The sequence below is a fragment of the Camellia sinensis genome, chromosome 4, assembly GCF_055761805.1.
Source record: "Camellia sinensis isolate YWXY chromosome 4, ASM5576180v1, whole genome shotgun sequence".
Lineage (NCBI taxonomy): Eukaryota > Viridiplantae > Streptophyta > Magnoliopsida > Ericales > Theaceae > Camellia > Camellia sinensis.
In genome coordinates, this window is record NC_138964.1 from 32,385,144 (window position 1) to 32,399,701 (window position 14,558).

The following is a 14,558-nucleotide window of genomic DNA, read 5'->3' on the forward strand; positions in this document are numbered from 1 at the left end:
CCCAGAAAGCACTCAGAATACTACGACCGTTATCCCAGGTATCTATACTGTTTATAAACGAATGCTTATGTGATGATTGATTCTGAATTAGTACATGTGCACATCTTTGCTTGGGATATTAATTGATTTGGATCGGCATCTTTTTTCGTATCTGCTGCATGTGTATCTAGATTGGTTAGACCCACAAGATCGAGACCGTATTCATTGAATGTATTGGGATATCGATTAACTTTGTACATGCACATGTACATATGGACCTATGCTCAGGGTAATTTAGTATATTACTGTCTTTAAAGGCTGAACCACTGAAGTTATGACTTTGTGATTGTGTGACTGGGTTGAGCACCCCAAATAATGAACTCTATAAGTTGCGAGATCCTGTATTCTGATTGGTAGAAAATTGACTGGACTATGTGACTATATTAAGCTTGACTCGTCAACCTATGCTTTGTGACTGATTTGGAACCTCTGCGTGACAAATCCTATATTATGTGTAATCGAAGAACTTCGTTTAATGTGTTACTGTGTACCATGTGCTTGCATCTAAGACTTATTTGAGAACTGCTATATTGATTATGATGCATACCTCCTGATATGAACAACTGCATGCATATGCAACTACACCTAAACTTATGTGGACAATGCTATATTGTACATGACTTGAAATACTTTGATATGAACGGATGTGATGAATGACTCCGATATGACTTTGAGGACTGATGAACTTAGAACAGTTGTGAAACTATTAACCATGTACCTAAGCAAACAAAGTATGCCTTATAGAACCAAATGTACTCTATTTGAGAAAATTTTTAGCCGATTTGATTCGATAGAACCTTTGTCTGATTTGGCCTGGTAGAACCCTCATTGGATATAATTTGATGAGACCTTTGTTTGACTTAATTTGGCAAGACCTTTTCTTGGATTGATCGATAAGACCCTCTATCTAATCTGATTTTGTAAAAAGGGGATTAAGAATCGTGTATAAATAAATGGCCAGATTATTCTTGGCAGAAAAACTGATGGACCCAAAACTTGAATCCGTTTGGAGTACTTGACTTATTTGAAAGACCTTTTGTGGGCTATCAACAGACCGATCTAACCATGAACACTATGAAGAACCGACCTATAGTTATTGGAGACATACGTGTTACAAATGAACGGGACTGAGCAAATCCAGTGATTGGGAGTTTTATGGAACAATGCTTGTGTATTGTCACATTCTTGTTTGTTTGACACTATGGGAACCGATGGTGGCAGATTGATTTGACTATAAGCAGTACTGAACATTTATCCTTGACTGATCAGAATATGTTTTGTATGGGAGAGTAGTTGCTTCAGTGTTATCGGATTTTGGGAAATCAAGTTATGGTGAGTGGTATTATGTTTGTTTTGATGACATTCTTGGGGCATCCTTTCATGCTAGGGGACGTTAAGCCTACGTAGCACCTTTGTTGAGATATCTCTTTTGCCACCGACGGTTTTGTACGAGTGGGTTTGTTTAATCGATCTCGAGTCAGCCACCGACGGTCGTGAACGGGTGTGCTTTGATTCTGAGACGATTATTTCTTTGTTTTCTCTGGAATGTCATCCTTTGGTATTATGTGGATGTTATTAGCATCAAAGGAGCTTTGAAAAACCCTGGTTATCCGAAAGTGTGTGAATTCAGTACGCTTTGGGTAAATAACTGCTCAGTGCCATTATATTCTGTAATTGGGGCTCTGGGGATGTGTAAATTGTGCTTAATATGTGATTGACTCCTTTGATATTGTCCTTGACATCATGGGGATTTGTATATGCATTGCCTTATGCTTTTGACGATTATCAGATAATATGGAAAAACTCGATAGAACAAGGGATTGAATGTGGACTGAATTGTAAACCGTAAACTGTTGAATGAATTAAGGACACGAGTATTGTGTTAGAAATTGATTGCTTCGATGCTACCTTTGTTGATTCGGGAATCAGTATCTAGATCCACTTCATATTCTTGAAGACTTTTGGTTAACCTTGGAAAGCTGTGATGAGTCACCAAACTAAGTACTGAATTGGGTTATGAATTGCGGAATTATTGAGGAATGAATTGAACTTCTGTGACAAGGAAATGGATCAAACTTCTATGGTAAGGTTAGTTGGCATTTGAAACAAATATGTTGGCGACCTATTGTGAAGAAGGAAATTGTTGAATTTGTGTCTGAATGTTTTTGGTGCCAACGAGTCAAAGTTGAATAACAGATATTGGCGGAACTACTGCAACCTCTCTCTATTTCGGAATGGAAATGGAAATATGTGACTACGAATTTCATTGTGGGACTACCTCGGACACCCAAGGTGTGAGTCCCGTTTGGGTTATTGTATATGGAATTATTAAGTTTGCTCGTTTCCTCCCTGTAAAATTTTCGTATGATGCTTGTAGACTAGCCACTGCTTACATCGATAAGATTGCTTGTTTGCATGAGGTCCCAGTATCTATTGCTTTAGACAGGAATCCTAAAATATGTTTGAATTCTGACGAACCATCAAGAGGCGATGGGAACTAAATTGGGATTCAGCGCTGCTTTTCATCCATAGATTAAAGTATGATTAGAAGGAACTTTTTAGACTCTGGGAGAAATGTTCCAAATGTGTGCTTTAGATTTTCGGGGAATTGGAAAAATCTATCCATCGTTGGCTGGCTTCGCTTACAACAACAGCTCACACTCTAGTTTCGGTATGGCGTTATACAAGCCTTGTATGGCGGGAAAGGTAAGTCTCTGACTGATTGAGAACAGAGAGTTGCTTGATTTTGAAACTAAGCAGATAATTATCAGAAGGATTGGAACCGTTGAATAAGGAAGTATTCCGAATTGTTTTTAGCTATAGGAAAAATAAGTTTTGAGGACCAAACTTCCTAAAGGGGGGGAGATTGTGATAACCATGTCCCTTATTATGCTAATTGGTCCTTAATACAAATGTGATTATGTGTTTTGATATGATTTTGTGTGCCATTATGTGAAAATATGTGGTTTTGAATTTCTATCTGTTCGCCGTAGGAATATCTGTTTGATTATCTACTTTGGAATTTAAATTGAAGGCCCTATCGGCCACCGAAACCGAAATTGATTGTGCCATTGTGATTGGCATAATTTTTAGAACCTACGGTGAAATTTAATTAGAAATTGATTCAGATCAGATTAAATTGATTTAATTAGCGAATTAGTGTCCCATTATTTGATATTAAAATAATGTGACCAAAGGGGCTTTTAATAAAGGCACTATACACTCAATTTCTCCCTTTTATCTTCATTTTGGCTGATTATAAACTCTAAGAAAGGGAGAGGGTCTGCTAGAGAAAGAGCAAGGGGAAAAATTATGTGTTTGGCTCAACTTTGAAAAATTGGAAGGTTGAACTCAAGAATTAAGCATACATTGGGGAGATTGAGCTTCTAGGTGAGTAATCAACCCATTGACTCATGAGTTTGATTTGTAATTTTTGGGGATCGAAGATTAATTAGTGAGTTAGACTATGGATTGAGTTGTGTTTGTTGAATTTAAAGTCCATAGATGCATGCATGTAGGAAATCGCTATGAATTTCCATAATTGAGCACAAAGTGTGTAATCCATGATGAATCTTGTTTGAAATCCATGTATTTGATCATTTCTTCACCAATTTAGTTGAGAATAATGAATATCTCTCACATGCAAGTGAAGATCATGGAGGTGTAAGCTTTGCATGTTTGAATTTGATGTGTTGGTGATGAGTTTGGGTTAATTTGGGACATGCATGTGATTAAATTGTGAAATTGAACTTCATAATGATGTAATTTAGTGTTTATACCATGCTAGTATATATATATATATATATATATATGTGAAGTTTGAGACAAAATCATGCATTTGGAACCTTTGAACATCAAGTTGAAACTCAAGAATGTGTTCTGGAAAACCCAAAATTTTTTATGTCTGCTCGAGCGGGGGAATAGACGCTCGAGCGGGAAATTCGTGCTCCCAGTATTTTTGCAGACATGGATGTCCGCTAGAGCGGGGAAGTTCACACTCGAGCAGGGAGCCATGTAAAGAGGCCTTCCGCTCGAGCGCTAGAGTGCAAGATCGAGCGTAAGTTCGACATACCTAGTACTTTTGCAGGCCTCATGGGTCCGTTCGAGCGGGGAAGTCCACGCCCGAGCGGGGACCCTGTTTTCTGAAATTTTGAAAAAGGCATTCTAAGTTCTGTTTTCCGTTCTCTTTCACTTCTAATTACTCTTAGGCATGCATTGAGCATTGTAATTGAGTTAAAGAGATAAAAATGAGGTCTAAAGAGGAAAAATGTGAATTTAGAACGGATTGAATTGTTAGTGACCCTTTTGTGCTCATGGTATGTGTAGGATCGAGCTCCAGGGCAGATCAATCAGCCGATCACTATGAGTAATATCTTAACAAGATATTTGAAATATGTTGTTGTCCAAGTGTTTACTTCTATATAAGTTTTGTAAGTTAATTGACATAAATGATTGGGCCGAAGGCCGATTGACATGAATGATTGGGCCGAAGGCCGATTGACATGAACGATTGGGCCGAAGGCCCATTGACATGAACGATTGGGCCGAAGGCCGATTGAAATGAACAATTGGGCCGAAGGCCGATTGACATGAATGAATGGGCCAGAGGCCAGTTTGACATGAATGAAAGTTGAATGGGCCAAAGGCCGGTTTGACATGAAAATCTGAATAGGCCAAAGGCCAGTTTGACAAATGGAAGATAAATGGGCCTAAGGCCAGTATGTTTGGAACCACAGTCACTTGACTTAAATTGTGTATATATATGTTAAATAGAATATGAATTGGGCCCAAGGCCGTTTGAGGCATGTTGTTCTACGTACCGTTTGTATAACTCCTTTATTTGATATTGTTCACTAGGCTATCGCTCACGCTCATTCATGTGTTTGTAGGTGAGCTAAGAGAAGTCCAAACCCAGCCCCAGTGAAGTATGCGTGAAACAACAAAGGTTTTGAAGAGTCAGCCCTTACGTCTCACGCACAAGACTCGTCTTTGCCTTTTTGTCATTTTGTTTTGTGTTGTCATGGTGGCGAAGTCTTTGAACATGTCTGTATATAGTTTTCATGGGTTAACTTAATTTTAGATGATCATATCTGTACAGAACTTTATGGTACTATACTTCTGTTGTGAGTTATTAATGTACATATGTATGGTTTGTTATGATGTGCCATGTAAGCACAACTCTATGGACAAAGTTTTAAATTGCTTCCGTTTGGCCCCCGTTAACTCTGTTAAAATACGTTTGGTTTGGTTTGAGGCCGTAGGTAATCTCATGATTACTGGCCGGTTATGTCCTTAACCCACGGGGGCGAGTTCGGGTCGTGACACACTACATAATGGGAAGGTGAGGATAGCCACAATATGTATGAAGTCCATTAATAAAACAATTAACTTGAGCTGCAAGGAGATAATTTACCTAGTAAAAGTATATAAAGAATAGGTGGTTATATCGGAGGTGACATACAAACAGTACAAGTATTACAATCTGCAGAATATGGGGGACAATCAATGCTCCTATGGTGATGGAAAAGATCAGAGGTTAGAAGTGAAAAGCAAGAGGGTTGATGATAAAAGCTGATGTAGAAGGCCAGGTAGGAGGTAAGTTGGACAAATGCTTTGACATGGAGGCAGCAGGGTATGTGACAAGACGTGAAGGTTATAATCACACAGATGGACAACGTAGGTGGATAAGCATGTGTATTGTTGAAGAGACTGACATCAACATGGAGATGACAAACAGTGGGGCGCATGCAAGGGAAGGCCAGCTGTATCAGTACTAAACTCTATGCAAATTCAAAATGTAGGCAAACGAATCATTGAAGATAATGAAGTTGTTACTCCAAGCTTCATTAGGAGCCTATGTGGATCTGAGAGAAATAGGTCTGGGGCTTAATATAGAGGCATTATTAGGTAAGGCCCAAGATAATGGTGGAAACATAATAGGCCAGAGACTGTCTGAGGTAAGTGTCTGAGAGACTCAACCCGCAAAGGAGAATTTTGCTCATAACAAAGGAGATGAGGAAGCCCAATTAAGAATTGAAAAGGAGAAAAATAGTGTGGTCAAGAACAAGTCTGTAATGACAACTCAAAAAAGATAGTGAGAAAGAAGGAAAAAGTAAAAGGGGCTATGAGATTTCAAGGGAAGTAAAAAGGAATTCTCCAAATTGGGGGTGGATCATCTTTGAACTTGAGGAAATGAGCTGTGTTTAGGTCAGCTGTTGCAGCAATTTGTTTATCAATGGCAAGCAAGGCTGGTAGTGGACAGTTACTACTCAATAAGGCAGAAACATCACTCCAATTAGGACATGTTCTTGGGCTGAAATGTAAAGGAAATGAGGAATAAGTGATAGGCAAGCTGATGGAGTTGGACTAATGATAAGGAAAAAATGGTGAAAATGGGTGGTGATGCAGACTGATTTGGATTACCTAATGGCTTGGAGAAAAACTTGTCTTCAATGAAGTTATTATCCTGGAATATAAGAGGGCTTGGTAAGCCTATTAAAAGAAAAAAGTCAAAAAACTATTCTTTATGAGAAAGATAGAAATGGTGCTACTTCAAGAAACAAATAGGACATCAATAGATGAAGAGTTTGTCAAATCATGTTGGCTAGGAGAGAAAATGGAGTTCATGGCAGTAGATTCAGATGGAGCAGTTGGCGAATTACTTTGCATTTGGAATCCAGATGTTTTTCAACTTGTGAACTGCTACTGCAACAGGAATTTCATCATTGTGCCAGGTACTCTTTATTGTAGTTTTGAATGTTTGATTGTTAATGTATATGGTCCAAATGATGGTACCAACAGAAGAATGGTATGAGGTATATTGAATAGAGTGAAGACACTAGATGAAAAACCTTGGTGTATGGGGGGTGATTTCAATGAAGTTAGGAATATATTTGAGAGGAATGGTTGCTCTAAAAGAGACAGAGGTATGAGTGATTTCAATGAACTAATTGAAAATCTGGAAGTGTGTGATATTCCAATGTTGGGGAGGAAATTTACTTGGTGTAACTCTCAAGAAGGAGAAAAATGGAGTAGGATTGACAGGTTTTTGCTTAGTCCAAAATTGTTGCAGAAGTACAATTTCAAATCATAGGGATTACCAAAAAGGCTTTCAGATCACTGCCCTATCCTGCTCATGGAAGATGACAGGGATTAGGGTCCAAAGCCATTCAGATTCCTAAATGCCTGGACCCTTCATTCTAATTTCAAAACTTTTGTGGAGAAAATTTGGAATGAAACTAATGTAAAAGGCTGGACTGGCTTTAAGTGTCTAAGGAAACTTAAATCACTTAGACTAGCACTGAAACAATGGAATAATGAAGTTTTTGGAAATGTGGATTATAAACTCAAGCTTCTGGGGGAGGAATTACATGTGCTTGATTTGGCAGTTGAAGAAAGATCACTGTCTAAGGCAGAGTTAAATAGAAGAAGGGAGGCAAAAGAGGAAGCATGGAAATTGAGTAAAATGGCGGAATGGGTATGGTTGCAGAAGTGTAAAGTTAATTGGGTATCGAAAGGGGATAGAAATACAAAATTCTTCCATGTGATTGCTACATCAAGAAATAATAAGAACGCATTGTGTTCAATTACTGTTAATGGGATTATAAAGGAAGATCCTAATGAAATAAGGGACGAAGTTCTAATGAAATAAGGGATGAAGTTCTGCAACATTTCAGGAAGCATTTTTCTAAATCATGGTTCAGCAGGCCAAGCTTATCTGGTCCTTTTAAATCCATTGGAGGAGATGAGGTTAGAGATACATTAGAAACTGAGTTTTCAGAATCAGAAGTAGCAGCAACAGTTAAAAACTGTGACTGGAATAAGGCTCCGGGTCCTGATGGTTTCAACTTGATGATGCTTTAGAAGTGATGGCAATCAATAAAAGGGGATGTGATGCAGTTCATGAGGGCGTTTCATCAAAACTCTAAATTGGTGCATGGAATTAATAACTCCTTTGTTGCTTTGATTCCTAAAAGTGATCATTCTTTTTGCCTCAGTGAGTACAGACCTATTAGTCTCGTAGGTTCCCTTTACAAAGTTCTTGTAAAAGTATTATCAAATAGGATCAAACAAATATTGCCAAGGATTATTAGTGAATCTTAATCAACTTTCATAGGGGGAAGAAGTATCTTGGATGGAGTGTTGATTGCCAATGAAATTGTTGATGGTTGGAAGAAGAATTAGAAGAAAGGTATTGTTTTAAAACTTGATTTTGAGAAAGCATATGACTCAATTAATTAGGAGTTTCTCTTCCCCATGCTTTCAAATTTTGGGTTTGGTTCTAAATGGATTAATTGGATACAAGAGTGTGTGTCTCATCAGCCAAAATCTCCATATTGGTTAATGGATCACCAACATCTGAATTCAGTCCTCAAAGGGAGCTTAGACAACGTGATCCATTATCACCTTTACGATTTAATATTGTGGCTAAGGGCTTAAACATTTTGCTGACTAGAGATAAGCCGATGGGTTTGATTAAAGGAGTAGTTGTTGGTTCAAATGATCTAAACATTACTCACTTACAGTTTGCCGATGACATAATATTATTTTGTGAAGTAGAAAGGGATGAAGTATTTACTGTTAAAAGGATTTTGAGGTGTTTTGAAATATTGTATGGGTTGAAGATTATCATAAGAGTGTGGTTTGTGGGATTGGGATTAATGATGAGCTCACTAAAGATTTTGTAGCCTTTTTGAACTGTTTACATCAAAGTTTGCCATTGAAATATTTGGGTATGCCCTTGGGAGATAATCCAAGGAGAAGAAGGACTTGGCAACCAATAATTGATAAATTCAAATAGAAGTTGGCTTCTTGGAAAAGGAGGTTATTATCTTTTGCTGGTAAGATGACAATGATAAAGTCTATGTTATCATCCTTACCAATTTATTACCTATCTTTGTTCAAGATGCATGAAGGGATTGAAAAGGAGATTGATAAAATCCAGTCTAGATTCTTATGGGGAGGTGATGAACTAAGAAGAAAAATTCATTTAGTTAAATGGGGGAAATCACACAAAGCAAAAGTAATGGGGGATTATGAATAAGAAAAGTGAGACTCATGAATGATTGCCATTCTTTTGAAGTGGTAGTGGAGATTTGGGATTGAAAATGATGCTCTCTGGAAGCAAGTGATTTACAGCAAATATAGAGAGGTTGGAGGGGGTTGGTGGCCACTACCTGTTAAATGTACAAGGTTATCTGTGGTCTAGAGAGATATATTGGGAATTGTTGGATCTTGCCCTCAGTTGGTGGAATTTTTCAAAAATAACATATCTCTTATTGTTTGTGACAGGAGGAAAACAAAGTTTTGGCTTCACAATTGGGTTGGCAATGTATGTCTAAAAGATGAATTTCCAAGATTATACTATATGTCCCTTGATAAAACTGAATCAGTGAAAGTGGTAAGCAGTAAGAGAAATGGAAATAAAGAGTGGGAACTGGTTTTCAGGAGATCATTGTTTCAGTGGGAATTACAAGAATTGAGGAGACTAAGAGTAATGTTACTTAATGCACCTGCTCTTAGGGAATGAATGATGGACAGATTAAAATGGAATGTAGATAATTCTGATTTTTTTATTGTTGTTTCTGCCTATAAGTGAAGTGAATCATCTTTTGAATCTGTTAGCAACTTAGCAGGGTACATATGGAAGAATGTGGCTCCACCAAAGGTGTAATTTTTTGGGTGGTTAGCATGGAAAGAGAGGATCAAGACAGTCAGCTATCATCAAAGAATTGGTGTTCTTAGCGATGCTTCAGATGTATACTGTATTTTTTGCAAGATTGAAGTGGAAGATGTAAATCATGTGCTTCTGTTTTGCCCCTTTATTTGGAGGATTTGGTCCAATATTATCAGTTGGTGGGGTGTATCTTGGGCAGTGCCTGGATCAATGTTTGGTCTGTTACAATGGTGGGCTAGTGCTAAACTAAAAAAAAAAGGAGTTGGCCATTAAAGTCATACCATTAGTGGTGCTCTAGTCTATTTAGAAGCAGAGGAATGAAAGCATTTTTGAAGGGCTCACTGGAAGATTTTGAAGGGTTGCGTGATTTTATCAAGATCAGGATTGCATTTTGGGTCAGAAAGGGTTGAATTTTTTGTTGATTAAGGCTGCTACTGGGGTTGTTATTTGTGTTGTGATCTGCCTGGCAAACTGGGGCTAATTTTCTTGGGGGTTTTCTCTTCGTGCTTGGCCTGGTTTCTCACCAACCCTTTGTGGTTGCGCTTGCAGATGATTGAGCTCTCTACTTGGTTCAACCTAGTTGGGATTGAGTTAGTTAGCTATGATGCTCTCATCCACTCATTTATTGATGTAAATCTCATATGTAATTATATGCTTTTGTTATCAATAAAGTTCTATTTATGCTGATAAAAAAAGAATAAAAAAGTAAAAGAACATCGAAAAAAGAAAACATTTTTATTTATTTTTTATTTGCAACCAATAAGGAAATCAATAATGTTTTGAATTAAAGAGAGTATTTCAAAAAAAAAATATGGTACAATATGTGTTATCACAGCAGTTAGCACAACAACCACCCGGTATCCCCAATTATAGCAGACTGCTAGTGGCATGCATTAAGTGATAAGTTGTTTAGGTGTCTATGATCAGCCATGTGTGTCACTTGGTGTCTCAACAATATCAATTAATTTTTTTTGTACTAGACAACAAGTATTTTTTTTTTTTTATTATTCTTATTTTTATGTCTTGTACGATAGTTTATCTAGTAAACCTTTATGTCTAGATGCAATAGATGCAACAGTTTTAGCGGTTAGCAGGTACAGATTTTAATGCTTTGTGTCAATTTCAAATAAAAATTTTCAATTAGATACATATAAAACTGGTTGAGATCATTAATAGGCTGTTTGTTTGTCAAGCAAATTTTCATAGAGATCTTGTCTATATTTATAAATTGGTTGCTTGGCCACATATGTGTATATATATATATATATATATTGATAACAACATATGTTTGCCTTTTCTATCATGTTTATTTCTATTTTGCTTTCGTGTATTAAAACCTTGCAACAAAGGTTAGATCAAATTAGGTATTAAACTGACATTGTGTCAGTGAAAAGTATTTATAAAAAAATAATTATATTATAAATATTAATAATTAAAATTATAAATTTATTTATATTTTTATAAATTATTTTTCTGTTTCCACTAATTTGTTATTCTCCCATTAAATTATTGACAACTTTGAGGCGAGCAACATCAACCTTATAAACAGGAAAAAGATTAGAGACATCAATTTTTTATCATATATTTTACACGTCACTCATAGATGGTGTTATTTTGAGATATTGAGGGGTGGAATTAGACTATTAGTCCATTCAGACCAATAGTTCGTTATTGGGTTCAAAATTTTTTCACCGGATTATTAATTCAAAATCCATTGGACTATTGTGTCTTATGGGGGGTCGGGACACAAATGAAGAAATAAGAGGGATATGGGATTAGGTGGTGAAATTACCATTTTGATCCTCTACTATTGAGTTATGTATTATATTTAGTAAAATTTAATAAAATTAAAATGTCTCAATTTAAAAATAAAATTATTTAATTTAATTTTTATTGGCATTTTATTTATTTAATTTTTTAAAATAATTTTTTATAGATATTTTATTAATGTTTTATTTTAAAATTTTGTTTATATTTTATGTAATTTCATTATTTAAATTTTAATAGATGTTTTATTTAATTTCATTTTTTAATTATTATTATTATTTTTTGAAATAAATTTATTTAAAATTTTAATTAAAAAAATGACATATATTTTTATTGATATTTTATTTAATTAATTTTAAAAAAATAAATTTATTTAATTGTGTAAAAAAATAAAATAAAATAAATTTTTATTTAATCTAGCTCAAAATAATTAAAATATTAAAGATATATATATAGGGTAAATTACACTAACACCCCTTGAGGTTTACGTTTATTACAGTTCCCCCTCACATTTTGGAAATTACATCTTCCTTCATGAGGTTTAAAGTTTGATTACAGATTCTCCTCTCAGCAATTTAATTTTTTTAAATACTAATTTTTCCCTCACTGGGTAAATTACATTGACACCCCTCACATTTTAGAAATTGCAATCCCCTTCCTAAAATTTAAAGTAACATTACCAATTACCCTCTCGGTTGGTATTAGTTCGAAAAAAAATTCATTGAAAAAATAAATTAATTGGAAAAAAAATTATTTGAAAAAATTAATTAAAAAAAAATTTGTTAGTAAAATTTTTAAATTTCTGTTTAAAAATCAACGTAAACTCATTTTTTAAATTAATTTTTTTTTTCAAATTTACAAAATGAGACAACAATTCATAAACTAAAAAAATTATCAAACAAGTTTTTGTGATAGTTTTTTAAATTTTTGTAAATATAAATTGAAAACTGAAAACTAAAAACGAAATGGTTACTGAGAGGGTAATTTATGATCTGGAGTTGGGCCGAGGTGACGGCCGAGCAGGTTGAGGGCCCAACGGTGTATGGGGCCGAGCTGATCAACTATCCGCCTGGAAATGGGCTGCCAGAACTTGGGCCGGGCAGAGTTTGGACTGAGTGTGTGCCACCCCGGACCGTACAGAAACTGCTCGGCCAGGAAGTGACCGGTCAGACCAGGATGCTCGGTCCGAGGATGGTCGAAACCAGACAGACCGAGAGACCGGCGCCCGGAAAGGCGCGGTCAGCCGAGGTAGTTGATTGACCGGCAAGAAGGCCAACCAAAGGAGGTGCCCGGGCTAGGCTTTGCCGAGATGCCGCCTAGCCCGGTCCTTCATGTGTTTGTCCGGCTAGGCGCATGGGTTTGAAGCATGACATGGCCGAGGTAGAACAGCTCGACTGCCGAGCTCCAGCTGTGAAGTCAGGCAGTTGAGGTTAGGTGGTGAATGACATGGTTTATGCTGACAGATGGGATAGCAGAGCCACGTGTCAGGAGATGACTGGGAGTGGATATAGGGCTCAGAAGGTATAAAAGCATGTCTGCGCCCCCCATACGCAAGAGGAACATATCTGTAAGAAACTCTCACACCCAAACACTCTCTTCCTTCTCTCTATCCATCCTAAGGTGTGTGCTAACTTGATCGTCGGAGGGTTTTTCCGGCCACACACCGCCGGGTAGCTCACCGTTACTTGCTCGCAGGTGATCGGACATCGACGGAGCTCGGAAGAAAGGAGTACGGGCTTGCCGGAATATTTGCTCCCCGTACAATTGGCGCCGTCTGTGGGAAGCTTTCAGACAAAACCTTGTCTTCCAGGTTCGTCTGATCGCCGTCCATGGCGAACAACGACGAGTTCCCGTTGTCCGCCATCGACGGAGCCACCCCGGAGTATACCCGAAGGAGAGAGGGACCACCTGCCGTCCATCCAATGGCTGACTTGGGGACGCCCACTGGAGGACAGTCAGGAGACGCGCGGGATAAGCGCGGAAGGAGTCATGGGCGTTCACGGAGTCCAGACGGTCACCGGCGGAGAGACTCACACGCCAGGCGACTGGAAAGCAAGTTAAAGGACCAAGACGCTGTCATCAGGCAGATGGCGGCGGAGATGGAGGATCTTAAGCGGCATGTCAAAGGGAAAGGTGTAGCTGGAGTGGGAGACCACAGTGAGCGCACCCCGTCCCGCCGGTCAGGCGATCAGAGTCAGCGACGTACTCAGTCCATTTCCATCACCAGGAGTTACCAGGTTGGTGATTCCGACGTGCATGCAGAAAAGTCTAGCGCGCAAGACAGTACCTACAAACCCTCACGTCCGGCGACGACGTCGAGGTACTCTTATTCTGCTCAGTCAGAGGACCTACGGGCAGTGTTAAGGGAGCGGGCTCGCCGGCGCAAAGCTCAGAGAATACGCACTTTCCAGCGGCTCTCCTACGGGGCTCACGCCAGCGAGGAGGTCGGAATGCCTCCACCCCGCCAAGCAGTGCCAATATTTGAAGATACAGACCTGGCCAGGCTGAGTGCCACCCCATTTTCCCTGGAAATAGAAACAACACCGCTTCTGGCAGGCTTCCACCAGCCTAAGTTCACGCTCTACGACGGCAAAACCGATCCTTATATGCATGTGAGCCACTTCCGACAGGTCATGGCCGGACATAGGCGAAATGACGGACTTATGTGCCTAATCTTCCCGTCCAGTTTAGGTGAGCTGGGCTTAAAGTGGTTTGAGAGGTTGCCGGAAGAGAGCATACAACGGTGGCATCAGTTGGCCGAAGTGTTTGTTACGCGCTTCAAAACCAACACAAAAACACCAAAGGAAGTCGATCACTTGCTGAGTGTCAAGATGGAACCGTGCGACACACTGAAGGCATACAATTCAAGGTATTGGGAGACCTTCAACGAGATCCTGGATTGCCCGGTCAACCTTGCAATCACGCAATATAAGCGTGGTCTCCCGATCGGACATAGACTGCGGGACTCGCTTACCATGCACCAGCCGACCTCCATGGGCCAGCTTATGCAGCGCATCAATGAGCACATTCGAGTAGAGGATGATGCGTCAACTTCCACCGTGAAGGCCACTCCGGT